Source organism: Tachyglossus aculeatus, chromosome 16 (assembly GCF_015852505.1).
Source record: "Tachyglossus aculeatus isolate mTacAcu1 chromosome 16, mTacAcu1.pri, whole genome shotgun sequence".
Classification (NCBI taxonomy): domain Eukaryota; kingdom Metazoa; phylum Chordata; class Mammalia; order Monotremata; family Tachyglossidae; genus Tachyglossus; species Tachyglossus aculeatus.
This window is the reverse complement of record NC_052081.1, coordinates 49,735,061-49,747,534: the sequence shown is the minus strand read 5'-3', so window position 1 is coordinate 49,747,534 and position 12,474 is coordinate 49,735,061. Positions and strand designations below refer to the sequence as shown.

At 51.8% G+C, this 12,474-nt stretch overlaps 1 protein-coding gene across 2 annotated transcripts in view; it reads right to left on the bottom strand.

Moving 5' to 3' along the window:
- LUZP1 (leucine zipper protein 1) overlaps positions 1–12,474 on the bottom strand; it is a 35,172-nt gene extending 22,698 nt beyond the window's left edge. For both annotated transcript variants that reach the window (XR_005454309.1, XM_038757602.1), the window contains exon 1: positions 12,440–12,474. The gene's annotated coding sequence lies outside the window, so the exon portion shown is untranslated. The remainder of the gene's footprint in view (positions 1–12,439) is intronic.

Genomic DNA, 12,474 nt, shown 5'->3' with positions numbered 1-12,474 from the left:
CTCTGTGGGCATGGCTGGGGGGCAGGACCGGAGGTCCAAGCTGGGGTTCCCACAATCCCGCCAGGGGCTTCAGATAACTCCTGGGAGGATGACAGCCTGCCCCAGAAGCCAAGAGATTGTGAATCCTGCACAGTCCCCACCCACAGAGCAGGAAGACAATTATCCAAACAAGCAGAGGCCAGTTTAGCAGACCTGGGCAGGTCAGTGGTGCCCAAACAGCTCAAACTCAAACCTTGCCTAAAACTCACTTCCTCATCCTTTCCCCAGGACCCCACTCCTCCTCCTCCTCTTCCTCCTCCAACTTTCCCTTCTCCATCAACAACCCCACCATCCTCCCACTCTCAGCAGCTCACAATCTCAGTATCATGCCCCACAGCGTACTGCCTTTCCCTCTCTCGCCACCCATTCGGCCCACGCGTCACCTCCCCTCCTCCCTGCTTTCTCTCGGCCCCTTCCTTCCCCAACAAGTGGTCCCAGCACGGGTCATATTGTGGGTAGTATGTCGGCCGGCCTCCTCACGGGCCTCCCTGCCTCCGGCCTCGGCCCCCTCCGATCCGCCACCACTGCTCTGATCATCATGCCAGCCCCCATCTCTCCTCTCATCAGAACCCACTTCTGGATCCCTATATCGCTCAACAACCAAAAACTCCTCACAGTCGACTTTTGGGGCCTCCACCAGCTGGGCCCCTTTACCTGTGTTCCCCAACTGACTTTCCTTACTTCTCCCAAGCCAACCATCTAGCTGGATCTCGCTCTCGACCCTCCCGTCTCCATCCCCTGGCTCAAACTGTTTCATCTTTGTGGAACTCCTTCCTCTACTCAAAGTCTTCCTCAAATCCCACCTCTTCCAACAAGCCTTTTCCAACTGATTTCCCAAACCTCTGAGTCGACTCTAACCCTTACAAACTTTTTCGCACCCATCCTTCACACTCCTGAACGCATAGGGACCGTCTCTATATGTTGCCAACTTGTACTTCCCAAGCGTTTAGTACAGTGCTCTGCACACAGTAGGCACTCAATAAATACGCTTGAATATTTATAACAATAACTGGAGCACAAAGGCAGGGAACACCTACTGACTCCGTTTAGTTATAGTGTACTCTCTCAAGCTCTTAGTACAGTGCTTTGCACACAGTAAGCGCTCAATAAGTAGGACTGATCGACTGAATTTAAGCACATATTATTTATTTATTATTTATTTTATTTCGTTAATATGTTTTGTTTTGTTCTCTGTCTCCCCCTTCTAGACTGTGAGCCCACTGTTGGGTAGGGACCGTCTCTATATGCTGCCAACTTGGGCTTCCCAAGCGCTTAGTACAGTGCTCTGCACACAGTAAGCGCTCAATAAATACGACTGAATGAATGAATGAATATTATGTGCCAAAGCGCTGTACTAAACACTGGGATAGATACAAGGTAATCACAACAAACACAGTCACTACTCCACATGGAGCTCCCCGTCTTAGAAGGGAAGAAAGATACTGAATCTCCATTTCACAGATGAAGAAACTGAGGTTCAGAGAAGTTAAGTGACTTGCCCAAGGTCATGCAGCAGGCACGTCACAATATCATCATCAATCGTATTTATTGAGCGCTTACTGTGTGCAGAGCACTGTACTAAGCGCTTATACAACTACAATATACAATATACAATATTGTACAATATACAATGTATATAATTGTATACAATTATAATGTATACAATATAATGTATACAATTGTATAGATATACAATTGTATATAAATATACAATGTACAATATACAACTGATTCGATTGTATGTTTTGATCCCTCTAGTTGTAGATTTTTTTTTATGCTCATCTCCCCTATTAGAGTGGGCAGGAGATGTGTCTATCAACTCTATTATATTGTACTCTCCCAAGTGCTTAGTACGGTGCTCTGCCCACATTAAAGCACTCAATAATACCATTGATTGATCGACTAATTGCAAGCCCCCAACTGTCCCAAGGACTAACCTCCTCCCCAGTGCTCAGAAGCAGCATGGCCTGTGGATAGAGTCCGGCCTGGGGGTCAGAAGAACCTGGGTTCTAAATCCCGGCTCCACCACCTATCTGCTGTGTGGCCTTGGGCGATCACTTAACTTCTCTGTGCCTCAGTTACCTCATCTGTAACATGGGGATTAAGATGGTGAGCCCCCATGTGGGACACGGACTGTGTCCGACCTGATGAGCTTGTATCTCTCCAGCGCTTAGTATACTGCCTGGCCCATAGTAAGCACTTAACAAATACCATTAAAAAAAATAAACAAATAAAGCCTGAGCGAAGGCCAGCTGAAGGGGTGGGGTGGAGTGAGGCCAGTGGCTGCAGAGCCCACACTCGTGAAGCCCCCAGTCAATCAACCGATCAATCAATCGAATTTATTGAGCGCTTACTGTGTGCAGAGCACTGTACTAAGCGCTTGGGAAGTACAAGTTAGCAACATATAGAGACAGTCCCTACCCAACAGTGGGCTCATAGTCACAAAGAAGCCCCCAACTGCGAAGCCCTCTGCTGCAAAACTCCCACCCAACAGCCCTCGGCGGGTGGGCAGGGGGTACACAGGGTATCCCACCAGAGGAACCTCCCACTGTTCATTCCTCCCAGCCTTGCGCCCTCGCCACGGGCCGAGGAACGCGAGGATGTGAGCGCGTCCTCCTCCCCGAGGGCCACCCGAGCTCCATTAATCCTTCCTGCTCTCCTTCTTGGAGCCTCAGGCCCACAGAGGGCTGGGGTCCGCTCCCTGACTTCCAAGCGCTCGGGGGCAGGATCAGATACCGGCACCCTCCCAACTCCCCGGACCTGTGTTCCTTTGGGCGGCTGTGGGCCGGGCTGAAGCGTAGGGAGCGGGGCCGAAGGGGAAAGGAGAGCCCAAGGGAGAGGCTGGGGCCACCGTCAGACAGAGACACAGCGTGGCTCAGTGGAAAGAGCACGGGCTTTGGAGTCAGATGTCATGGCTTCAAATCCTGACTCCGCCCCTTGTCAGCTGTGTGACTTTGGGCAAGTCACAACTTCTCTGGGCCTCAGTTCCCTCATCTGGAAAATGGGGATGAAGACTGTGAGCCCCCCGTGGGACAACCTGATCACCTTGGAACCTCCCCAGCATTTAGAACAGTGCTTTGCACATACTAAGTGCTTAATCAATGCCATGATTATTATTATTATTATCAGCGACCAAGGCTCCAAGCCGTTCCCCCAACCAGCAACTCGGAGGCCATGCTCCATCCTGACCTCTCTGAGCAGAGCCCTGTGCCCCAGGTCCCCGGGGCCCCGCCCACCCACCCGACACAGCCAGTGCTCCTTCCTGAGCCCCCTGCCCCTCTAGTGCAGCCGAGGCTGGCCACTGCCCCAAAGTCACACCACCCACCACAGCTCCCCAGTTCCAGGACTCGCACCCGCTTCTGACCTCTTCCAGGGCAGGGGGGCCTTGGGCCAGGAAGGGGCAAGCAAGACCAGTCTGAAGAGAGCATGGGAGGAGACACCAATGCAAGGTGGGCCTGTTGCGGGGTGGGAAGGGGCTCACGCTTCCAGCCCCACCCCACTTAGTCCCTAGGCTTACACTCTGCTGCTTCCCCTATCTGCAACTGATTTTCACATCTGTATGCAGCCCATCTAGACTGTAACCTCCTTGAAGACAGGGATTATGTCTATCAACTCTATTGCGCTGTACTCTCTCAAACGTTTAGTACAGTGCTCTGCAGAGTAAATCCTCCATAAAGACCACACTGACTGATTGATTGAGGGAGGAAAGGCAGACCAAGCCTCCTCCAGCAGTCTGCAGCCACCCACACTGCCCCGAATGTTTCCATTCCTGAGCGCAGCCAGCGTCTCCCGCTCAAGGGAGGGCCGGGGCTGGGGCCACCAGACCCTCCCTCAAACCCCGAGAAAAGACTACGGTCCAGGCAGGCCAGCCCTTATCGGGGGGCTGGAGATTGACGGTGCCCCTCATGCTCCCACCTGTCCTCTGCAACTCCAAATCTAAAGATAAGGGGGTGGACACAAAAGGAAAGATGAAATAATAATAATAATGATAATAATAATGATAGCATTTATCATTTATCATTTAGACTGTGAGCCCACTGTTGGGTAGTGGCCGTCTCTGTGTGTTGCCAAATTGTACTTCCCAAGCGCTTGGTCCAGTGCTCTGCACACAGTAGGCGCTCAATAAATACAATTGAATAAATGAATTTATTGAGCACTTACTGTGTGCAAATCACTGTTCTAAGCGCTGGGGAGGTTATACGGTGATGAGGCTGTCCCCCGGGGGGCTCACAGTCTTCATCCCCATTTTACCGAGGAGGGAACTGAGGCCCAGAGAAGTTAATATGGTATCCTGTATAATATCCTGTACATATGTATATACGTTTGTACATATTTATTACTCTACTTATTTATTTTACTTGTACTTATCTACCATATTTATTTTATTTTGTTAATACGTTTGGTTTTGTTCCGTCTCCCCCTTCTAGACTGTGAGCCCACTGTTGGGTAGGGACTGTCTCTATATGTTGCCAACTTGTACTTCCCAAGCACTTAGTACGGTGCTCTGCACACAGTAGGCACTCAACAAATACAATCGATTGATTGATAAGAACACACAAACAGAAACGACAAGGGCAACGATAAATCCGCCAAGAGGGATAAGGAACCGAGGCCCGGGGCTCCGGGCTCCTTGGGACTCACAATCTGGCCATCAAACAGCCAAAGCCACAGCCACTGTCAATGCCACAGCCACCGGTGCCACCAATGTCTCAGCCCCAGCTTTCCCAATGTTCGGAAGGTTGAGGAGGTCTCAGGCTCTGGCTGAAGCCTCAGCTCCAGCCCAGGGAGGGGAAGAGGAGAGGTGGGGAAACAGCATCGGCCGGGGGTACGGGGCAGAGGCAGGAGAGACCAAACGTGTCCCCTTATTCTGTAGTTCGAGGGGAACAGCAGGCACCAGGAGACTCACAGAGAGATGCTCCGCCCTGATCTCTCCACCCTCCACCGTGGTCTGCAGGTCAGGAGCCAGGGTCTTCTTGTACCCCCATTCCCCAGTGATTCGAGCTGGTGTATTTCTAAATTCCCTGAAACTGTTCTCACCCTAATTCCATCGTTATTCTTATTAATAATAACAATAATTCCTTTTCTTGACCCAGTCCTTTTAGTCTGATGATCCACACATCATCCCAGGAGCCATGAAATGAATCTCCCCATTAGGAAGGTGGAGAATCTGAGCCCCAAAAGAGGGGAAGTGTCCGGTCCAAGCTGGCCCTGACAACACTGGGAGTCTCAGATCTTGAGCTCCCTGAGGGCAGGGGATAATCATCAACCAATCAATGCTATTCATTGAGTGCTTACTATGTGAAGAGCACACTTACACATGTGTCAAACACTTACAATCAATCAATCGTATTTATTGAGCGCTTATTGTGAGCAGAGCACTGTACTAAGCGCTTGGGAAGTCCAAGTTGGCAACATATAGAGACAGTCCCTACCCAACAGTGGGCTTACAGTCTAAAAGGGGGAGACAGAGAACAAAACCAAACATACTAACAAAATAAAATAAATAGAATAGATATGTACAAGTAAAATAGAGTAATAAATATGTACAAACATATATACATATATACAGGTGCTGTGGGGAAGGGAAGGAGGTAAGATGGGGGGGATGGAGAGGGGGACGAGGGGGAGAGGAAGGAAGGGGCTCGGTCTGGGAAGGCCTCCTGGAGGAGGTGAGCTCTCAGTAGGGCCTTGTGTGACACTTACACATGTGTCACACACATGTGTCAAGCAATTTTCTAAGCATTGGGGTAGATCCAAGATAATCAGGTTGGACACAGTCCCTGTCCCAGATGGGGCTCCCAGTCTAAGGAGATGTGAGTCTTGCTTCGGACTGTGCTCTCCCACAGGTGCTCAGTCCAGGGATGGCATGATCCTAGTTTTGGGGGTCCCTGGAAGGAAGCCTGGTTTTCTGAGAAAAGGTCTTTCACCCCAGGCTGCTGCCTCTCCAGCCCCCACAGGCCCAGGCTCGGCTCCTTCTCTGGTCAAGAGCAGACCAGGCCCAGACCCCGGGTGATGGCCAGTCCAGAGAGCCTGGGGCCTTGGATCACGATTCCAGCCCCTGCCTCACCCAGCCACCCCGGCCTCCGGCACAGGGAAGGAGTCGGTCCGGTCGGGACCAAAGGTTAGGCGGAAGTGAACCCACCACCTGACACCTTCCTGGCGCGGGCCCAAGCTGCTTCAGTTACAAGCATCCCTGCAGAATTCCACTATGCGGGTGAAAGCGACTCCTTTTCGGCAGCCTAAAAATAGCCCATTTATCAAAACAAGAACATTCCGCACATGTTTCTGCCCCGTCAGCCCCAGAAACCCTTCAATCTGGAGTTTCTCACTGGAACCAGAAGCCCCTCGCCCTGAGCCTCTCGGCCAGGGAAGCGGCTGAGAGAGACCCGAAAGCTTTGTTCTACTTAGGCATCTTGGGTTTCTTTTCAAACGGCTGAAAGCACAGCGGCGGGGGGGACGGTGGCCCCAGGTGCTGGTTCTGGGCACGGGCTCGGGCCTAGTGTGAAACCAACACAGGAAGGAGGGCCGGGGAGCAGCGTGGTAGCAGCAGCGTGGCGGTAGCAGCGGAGGCAGCGGCCGGGCAGAGACGTGGGGCAAGACAAGGCATGATCGGCAAGCAGGATAACCGCCTCGGGCCCAGGCAGGAATGAAGGACCGCACCCACCCACCAAGCGGGAGTGCGAATGGCAGCCGGAAAACACTTGCGGAGAGGGGGCCGGGGGAAGGGGACCCCTCGTCCTCCAGGGAAACAGGGACCCACCAGTGGGCCCTCTTCATGGGCCCTCTGCTGCGCTTTCTCTCTGCACACAGTTCTCTGGGCCTGCCACCCCCGTGCCCTATCTACACACATCGACCTCTAGAGAACCAGTTCATGATCTATGGTCCTGGGCAAGGACCCCCAAAGTCTCCCAAGCTGTGTCTTGCTATCATGGGGCCCGGGCCTGGCAGCTTATTCTTGGCAGGACCGAGGCTGTGGGCCTGCCTCGTGCCCACTTCGTGCCCCCTTCTGCAGAGCACCCCATCGGCCAGCCCACGGCTGGGCACATCCTCTCCCTGGACAACAGGCTGGCATCGAGACAACCTACCCTCCGTGCCTCATTCTCGATTCTCCCACCCGCAACCACTGGTTCATTCATTCATTCAATCGTATTTATTGAGCACTTACTGTGTGCAGAGCACTGTACTAAGCGCTTGGGAGAGTACAATACAACAATAATCGGACACATTCCCTGCCCACAACGAACTTACAGTCTAAAGGAGGGAGGGCCTTGTCCAAGGCCCCTGCCATTTCCCAGAATAAAACAAGATTCAAGACCCCCATATATCCCTCCAAACCAAAACAGCCAATATCAAATTCAAAGGAGTTGGGTATGGAAAAAAAGCTAAGACCAAAATAAGGCCACTAACAAGCCCTTCTTACTTCACGTCTCCGGCACTTCTCCAAATCAGACACATGGGACAAAATCTGAAGCTTACTGACACCCTCCCTCCTTCCTGGAGCTCCCTCCCCCTTTACATCCTGCAGGCCACAGCTCTCCCCATCTGCTAAGCCCGCCTGATAGTCCGTCTCCTCCAGGAGGGCTTCCCTGGTTCATCTCTCATCTGCCTCTCCAACCCCCACCACTGTCACTTTGGCACTCACCCCCCCCGGCCACCACACTGGTGTACACCCTATTAATCCCCCTACCAGTGATTTATTTTAGCGTGGCTGCCTCCCCAGCTAGAACTCTACTGTCTTCTCCAAAGCAGCTACTATGGTGCTCTGTACAGAGCAGGTGCTCAAGAAATACGACTAATGAATTGATTTGGTGGGTTGGTGAGCAATGGGGATAGCCACAGGGCCCACACAGCTGCCTCTGGGTGGACAGAGGCTGACCAGCCCCAGTCCAGGACCAATCCGAGGATGGGTACAGCCACTCGGCACCTTCACACACACAGGCCCACTCCTCCTCCTCCTTGGGTTAACTACCTCCTTGAACTCCTCCCAATCCTGCCCGACTTCCTTACCCCACTTTCCCCCTCCCTGGAGAGGAGACAAAAAGTCAGACCTTTTCACTGTCTTGTACAATTGGGGCTGGTGGGCCCAGCTCTAGAGTGTTTGACCCCCCCACCCACCCCGGGCAGACCCAGGAGTCAGAACTCACTGCTTCCCACCGCCAGGGAAGACGGAGCTGGCAGCGGGGCTGGGCAGGCTGGCGGCCCTGGAAGCAAGGGAGCTGAGAGGGATGAGGGAGAAGGAGAGGGAGGGGGAACAGCAGATAGATTAGGTTCAGTGCTTTTCTCCCCTTGGACAGGCAATCGATCAATGGTTTCTACTATTTTCTGTGAGAACAGCACTGTATTATGTGCTTGGCAGAATACAAGAGAGTTGGTAAACCCGATCCCTGCCCACAAGGAGCTTGACGGACATTGAAATAACGCCCTCCCTCCTCATATTAGACAGATAATTGCTCTCCCCTACTTCAAAGCCTTATCCAAGGCACTTCTCCTTCAAGAAGACTTCCCTAACCCCTCCCCTCTTTTCCCACTCCCTTCTGCTGTTGCCCTGACTTGCTCCCTTCGTTCAACCTCTCTCCCATCCCCACTACACATATGTATAGATCTGTAATTTATGTATATTCATATCTGTCTCCCCCTCTAGACTGTAAGCTCATTGTGGGCAGGGAATGTGACTGTTTATTGGTGCAATGTAATCAATCAATCGTATTTGAGCACTTACTGTGTGCAGAGCACTGTACTAAACACTTGGGAAGTACAAGTTGGCAACATATAGAGACAGTCCCTACCCAACAGTGGGCTCACAGTCTAGAAGGGGGAGACAGAGAACAAAACCAAACATATTAACAAAATGAAATAAATAGAATAGATATGTACAAGTAAAATAAATAAATAGAGTAATAAATATGTACAAACATATATACATACATACAGGTACTCTCCCAAGCATTTTGTACAGTGCTCAGATCACAGAAATCACTCAATATGATCGACTGAATGAATGAATGATGCAGAAGGGCGAGGGAGAAGAGGAAATGAGGGCTTAGTTAGGCAAGGCCTCTTGGAGGAGATGTGATTTTAATAAGGCTTTGAAGACGGGGAGAGTGGTGGTCTCTCGGATTTGAAGCGGTAAGGAGTTCCAGCCAGAGGGAGGATGTGGGCAAGAGGACTGTGGCGAGACAGACAAGAGCGAGTTAGAGGAGCAAAGTGAGCAGGCTGGGTTGCAGCAGATGAACAAGGTGAGGTAAGAGGGGGTGAGCTGATAGACTGTTCTCCTGCCTCTGGCCCAGCAGCCCCATGAAACCCTCCAACACCCCGCCCCCCATGCCAGACTCCCCTTCAGCCCTACTCTTCCGCCAAAGTTGGTAGGGTCACACTTGGCCACGGGGGAGCGGTTCAAGCTCCCCCTTGCCCCGACCCACCCACCACCCCGCCCAGGCATGATCCCAACTTGCATTAAATGACCATTCTCCCCAACCACATGAGATGTGAAAGGGGCTATTCCAGGTCTGCCCCACTGCTCACAGCCCCAGGTCTCCATCTCCAGCAGCAACACCATCCCAACAGGGGAGTCGTGTGCTGGCTACCCTCCTGGACACCATCCTAAACCCCTGACTCTCCCCCCTCAGGGATCCATCAAGGACCATCCAACACCCCTGACTCTTCCCTCTCCAACCCTGGCTCTCCCCTAGTGACCCAGCAGAGACCAATCAACACCTCTGCCTCTTCCCCCAGTGACCCAACAAGGACACCTCAACACCCCTGACTCACCCCACAGCATGAACACTTTCCAACCTTCTGGGTACTGGGTTGATATTTTTGCCCAGACATTAATCCCATTCTCCTGAACTAGCTCCCGTCTTCCCCCCTCACCTCCTGAATGCTCGGAATTCACAATTCCTAAATCTGCTGGGGAACTCTGCAGCCCTCTGGGATTCCACAGTCATTAACTTGAGTCACATCCGAGGCTGCGCTTTTCTTTTCTCAGTGACTCATGAACTGTTTCCTCTGCATAACCCTTTGACCCTGTTTACACTGACCAATTAAACGAAGCGACCAAGGAAATCTGTTTGTAGACTAAGGGAACATCTGGCCCAGTCAGTGCTCAAGTGGGGCCACACTAGTTCAGAAAACCTTGCCTAGAATGGGGTCCGCCCCGTCGAGCCGAGCAATGGCTGCCATAATGGGTTTCCGCTCCAGGTTTTGGCTGGAACGCGGTGGCTGCGGATCCCGGGAGCGCTCTTCCCATGGTGGCGCTGCTTGGAGGCAGCGTCCCGAGGGGTCAGAAGGAATGATAATAATAATAATAATGTTGGTATTTGTTAAGCACTATGTGCCAAGCACCGTTCTAAGCACTGGGGTAGATACAAAGTAATCAGGTTGTCCCACATGGGGCTCACAGCCTTCATCCCCATTTCACAGATGAGGGAACCGAGGCCCAGAAAAGTTAAATGACTTGCCCAAGGTCACACAGCAGACAAGTGGCGGAGCCAGGATTAGAACCCACGACTGCTGGCTCTCCTGCCAATGCTATTTCCACTGAGCCACGCCGCTTCTCAAAGAAGAGCTGGAGCACATGTGTGTGGGCCCGGCTGCAGGGTGACTGCTCCAAGGCGAGTTCCCTTAGCGCGGACTTCCGCCATGGAAGCAAGGCAGGTACTGCGGGAATAATAATAATAATAATGATGGCATTTATTAAGCGCTTACTATGTGCAAAGCACTGTTCTAAGCGCTGGGGAATTTACAAGGTGACCAGGTTGTCCCACGTGGGGCTCACTGTCTTAGTCCCCATTTTACAGAGGAGGTAACTGAGGCCATCAAGGAGGGAACAGCGGCAAGCCCTCGGGAAACGGAGAGGAATGGACCCAGAAAGGAGGCACGAAGACAGAGAGAGTCATGCGGTTCAGCCCACCACCAGGCAGAGCAGATGACTCCGTGAGCATGGCCGCCTGGGAGTCCGAAGGACCTGGGTTCTAATCCCAACTCTGCCACTTGTCTGCTGTGTGACCTTAGGCGAGTCATTTCAATAAATACGACTGAATTAATTTCACTTCTCGTGCCTCCTCTACCTCATCTGTAAAATGGGGATTGCGATGATGAGCCCCACAGGGGACAGGGACTGTGTCCTACCCGACTTGCTCGCATCCACCCCAGCGCTTTGTAATAATAATGATGGCATTTGTTAAGCGCTTACTATGTGCCAAGCACTGTTCTAAGCACTGGGGTAGATACAAGGTTATCAGGTTGTCCCATGTGGGACTCACGGTCTTAGTCCCTATTTTACAGATGAGGTAACTGAGGCACAGAGAAGCCAAGCGACTTGCCCAAAGTCACACGGTTTTTAAGTGGCAGAGCCGGGATTAGAACCCACAACCTCTGACCCCCAAGCCCAGGCTCTTTCCACTAAACCGGCACATAGGAAGCGCTTAACAAATACCACAATTACTATTATGAGGTTTCCTTCTCCCCTTCCTGTCGCCCCGACTCACTCCCTCTGATCTAACCCCCTCCCCTCCCTACAGCACTTGTATACAAATGTACGTATTTATTATTTTATTTCATTAATGATGTATATATATCTATAATTTTATTTACTTATATTGATACTACTGATGCCTGTCTACTTGCTAGATACTTGTACATATCTATTCTATTTATTTTACTTTGTTAGTATGTTTGGTTTTGTTCGCTGTCTCCCCCTTTTAGACTGTGAGCCCACTGTTGGGTAGGGACTGTCTCTATATGTTGCCAATTTGTACTTCCCAAGCGCTTAGTACAGTGCTCTGCACATAGTAAGCGCTCAATAAATACGATTGATGATGATGATGATGAGCCCGTTTTGGGGCAGGGATTGTCTCTGTTGCTGAATTGTTCTCTCCAAGCGCTTAGCCCAGTGCTCTGCAAACAGTAAGCGCTCAATAAATACGATTGAATAAAAATGAATGGTCAAAACCCAGCGCTCTGGGGGACACAAAACAAGTCCCTGTCGTCTCCCCCTCCTCCCCCCATCTCCTCCTCTTCCTCCTAAAATGGGGGCAAACCGAAACCACCGCCTCTAAATGAGCTGTAATAAGCATGACTATAAAGCCCAGTAGTGTTATGTAAATGCCCCCACCCGCCCCTGGTAGGTGGTCTTCCAGCCAGAAGGACACGGAAGGGAGACTTCAAAGGGTCGGGTCCCCCTCCCCCAGTCGGCAGGGTCCGGCTCCCAAGGAGGGAATTGATGCCACGGCTTTCCCCAGGGAACCCACTAATGCCAAACCCCAAAAGTGAACCCCTCCTCCCTGCCCCGTTGCCCACCCTAGGTTTGGGGCCCTCCCTGCCACACCCTACACCAACTTCGGTTTCTGGGTGAACCCGGGCCCTCCAATCAGTCAATCAATGGTATTAACTGGGTACTTACCGCAGTGTGCAGTTCACTGTACACAGCACTTCGGA